At 41.9% G+C, this 3,916-nt stretch overlaps 1 pseudogene; it reads left to right on the forward strand.

Annotated features, from left to right (window-relative positions):
- Positions 1 to 1,925: 1,925 nt before the first annotated feature.
- LOC143851384 (pathogenesis-related protein PRB1-3 pseudogene) lies at positions 1,926 to 2,424 on the forward strand (annotated as a pseudogene).
- The last annotated feature ends 1,492 nt before the right edge of the window (positions 2,425 to 3,916 follow it).

Below are 3,916 nucleotides of genomic sequence, written 5' to 3' on the forward strand. Positions count from 1 at the left end.
ATTTGGCGTGAAGGCAATAGAGGAGCTGACTTCTTATCCAAACCCAACTGTATCTGTAAAGGAGACTCAATTTCTCTTGAATTGGTTCCAGAGGAACTTGCAAAAATTGTTTCTGATGATGTATCGGAAATGATCTATCATAGATTGTAAATTTTCTTTTTTCTTATTTTATATAGCTGGTGGGGGTCTGCCTAACCCCAAATTACCGATCAAAAAAAAAAGAGCACCCTCACTAATTGAAGGCTTTTTGCAAAACTTTTCTTCTACAAATGACCCCATACGTACGTTTCCACAGAGAAGTGTCTCTAGATTACAAACTTTTGTGGTTCCATCTATGACAAATTTTCCCCACCACATGCAAATCGAATTTCACCCATTTAAGTCCATGTCATCACTGTTCATTGCATGTGTTTCACGTAGCCTTTTTCCAAAGCAATTGATGGATTTCTGCAAGACCTCTGCTGTAAATACCCACATTTGTACGTTTATCCTAAAAATCATAAATAGAGAAGAAGTTCTGCCATTGAGTCATGGTTGTGGGGCCATTATGTATTCAATGAATTAGAAAATCTGTTCACTGCATGTGTTTCCGAAATGTTACATTTACATTGAAAGGGGAATCATTGAAGATTCAAGTTTTGCAAGATTTTTCTACTATAAATACCCAAATTACTGTTGAGAAATTGAGGGTACTGTTGTTGATAGAAAACAGAAACTTGTTGCTTCAAGGCGTGATATCACTTTCCTTAAGATAAGATTCGCCCCCACTAGTAGTGTGCAAAGGGGATTCGCGAATTGCCTCCAAGATACAATGAAGCCTAGTAGGGAAGCCCTACTAATGTTTGATGACGCGTAGCACTAGCGGAATCAAACCCGAAATGCCCTTCCGAAATTTCAAGCCTTAGAGAAATTTATAGATAATGTTTCTGCAGAAAAAACAATATCTAGAACAGTAGACAAAAAAAAAACAGTATGTAGAAATACTTGGGGATTTTGTAGGAGTGTAGAAGAGAGTGTAAAGTCTGTCAGAATTTCCAATTCGTTTTTCTATATGAAATGACCGAATTCTGCACATTTTGTAGACCACCTGGTGTCTTTTCAGTGTGAAAAACACCTCTACAGGGCACCTTTCCAGAATGTTTGAAATCTGACCGTTAGATCGTACCCATTGATATTGAACGGTCCTGATCGATCCTAGATGTGACTGTTGGTTTGAGTAAAACCTCTCTCCAACCCAGTCATCATTAGATCAACCATCTATGGTGTGGATCGCACCCCCTTGGCACTTGACCGTTGGGGGAAGGGACACAACCCATTTGATCACACCCTATGACCGTTGGAGTTATGGGCCCGTTGGGCCAACCGTTAGGCCCGAACCGAAGCCCAACCCAACCGGTCGGCTTGATGGGCCTACGAACCATTTGGCCCACACCCATCCAACCGGTCCACCTTCATCTTGATCCAACGGTGCAGATCAAATCTGAAAAAATTAAAGGCTCCAATCGCTCCTCACGACGTTGCGTACGTGCAAAGTGCGCCTAAAAAAGCGCCAATATGCGCCTTATAGCCCATTGCCCACGCCGCGCGTGCGCGTGTGCGAACGGTGCGTTGCTCCGTCCCACGGGTCCAACCATGGGTTCAACCCAAAGTGCAATCAAACAAGTAATAGCAAAGTGTAGTGCTTTATAAGCCCTTCTCTTTCTTTTCTCTCATCCGGTACGGGACTATCTTTTCAACTACACTTCTACATCCTTTTGTAAAAGCAAATCTTTCCAATAAAACATTTGCTTTTTCCCAAACGCTTTTTATAAAACATTTTCCAAAACACTAATACATGATTTTGAAAATCTAAAATCACTAACAATTACAAGGCTCTTTTCTATCACGTACTCTCTCAGTGTAGAATAGAAGTGAGAGAAAGGAGCATGGAATCATGGAGCCTTGTAATAGCCTTGATTTGTATCATGGGTCTAGCCCTGGTCCATGAATCCCAAGCCCAAAACTCTCCACAAGACTATGTCACTGCTCACAACACGGCTCGTGCTGCTGTGGGTGTGGGGTGTGGGTCCTATAACATGGGACAACAACGTAGCCGCATATGCCCAGAATTACGCGAATCAACGGACCGGAGATTGCCAACTCATGCACTCCAGCGGACCCTACGGCGAGAATCTCTTCGTTAGGGGATCGGGACGTGAGTGGACGGCCGGAGATGCGGTGAACTTATGGGTCGGAGAGAAGGGGAATTATGACTACAACACTAACACTTGTGCAAGTGGGAAGGTATGTGGTCACTACACTCAGGTGGTTTGGCGCAATTCAGTTCGTCTCGGTTGTGCTCGCGTGAAATGCAGCAATGGATCCATCTTCATCACCTGCAACTATGATCCTCCTGGCAACTTCCGAGGGCAGCGCCCCTACTAGAATGCTCGGCTTGATGGGGGTACTATAAGTACTAATCGCCAAGTACCTTTTTTTTTACCATATGTATCTTAAATAAGGAGTAGGTTATGGATCCTTGTTAGCTGCCGATGGCTTGTATCCTTTTGATTCATGCTGATAAATTGTAGGGTGAGATAATCAAATAAGCTTCTCCAGGAATGTGACACTTCTACCTTTTTATTATTAAACAAACAAAAAAAAAACTGTCAGTTATTTAACTGTTTTCTTCCTTGAAGGGGCTAAGCCTTTTTTTTTGCCTCAGAATTTCACACTCAAGTCCCAGGGACGGAGCCGATGATTTTATTAGAAAAATCTTGAACAAAAACAAAAAACATGATCCACCCTTAAGACAGAGACCTAGGATCCCCAAGCTATTGCATCTCATTGCTTCTTTTGCCTCTTTAGAGAGATCCCTCCATGATATGAATTGTTCTTACTTTGACATGCTTCATTGGCCAAAGCATTTGAACTTGATTGCCCTCTCGTTATACATGAGAAATAGTTGGAGTGAGCTCTTGCATAAGGCAGGAAATTTCTGACCAGTAGTATTGAATGAACCAAGGGATTCTGGATTTATTTTGCACCATCTCTACTTGCACTTTGCTATCAGATTCAATAGTTTTATATTCAGAGACTTACCAAGTCTTAGTCCCTCTAGAAGGGCCTTGCATTCTGCTTTCATGGATACTTCACCCTAGAAAGGAGAGAATGCGGTACACATGGGGGGATCTAGGGGGGTCAAGGGGGGCAATTCCCACCCTAAAATTCCGAATTTTTTCTAAGTCGATAGGTTATTTAGGGATTTTTCTTAAAGGATGCCCCCCCCTTGAAATTGGGGATTTTTTTCCAAGTCAATAGGTTGGTTTGCAATTTTTTTTGTAAAGTTGTATCCCTAAAATTCAGGAATTAATCCTTCATACTTTAAACATTACCTTGTAAAGATCTCTAATGACCAAACACCTACGGACCCACTCCCGAGTGAACAGTCTCGAGGATGGCTAATAATGTTTCGATCCGCCTACACACCTGGAACAGGCCTAGGAAAGAGAGAAAACGGAATCATCAAGCCTAGAATTAACACTCACAATGAGCCATCTCTCTCACACCCTCTCACTAAAAATATTAATAAAGGTAGATACATAACTATGAGATTATATATATTTCATGCAAGTATTTTTTAAAAAGTACTACGGGCCTACTTCATAGGATGATCCAAACTGTTCATTTGTTGGGTCATAACATAAATAGGATCCATCGCTTAAATCGTCTCCGTAGGATGATCCTAACCTTCCGATCTGTAATGGAATCACACGTTCAATCAGATGGTTAGGATCTTCCTATGGAGATGATGTAAGTTGTGGACCCCACCCATCAAAACCGTAATAGTGGGCCCCGCTACATTGAAATATGAGGGGTAAAATTGTTGTCTCTACCTTAAGTATGGGTTAGGGGGAGATGGTGGACCCATCTATCA

The sequence above is a fragment of the Tasmannia lanceolata genome, unplaced genomic scaffold (assembly GCF_043159265.1).
Source record: "Tasmannia lanceolata isolate RefF3 unplaced genomic scaffold, GAP_Taslan_0.1 ptg000018l, whole genome shotgun sequence".
NCBI lineage: Eukaryota > Viridiplantae > Streptophyta > Magnoliopsida > Canellales > Winteraceae > Tasmannia > Tasmannia lanceolata.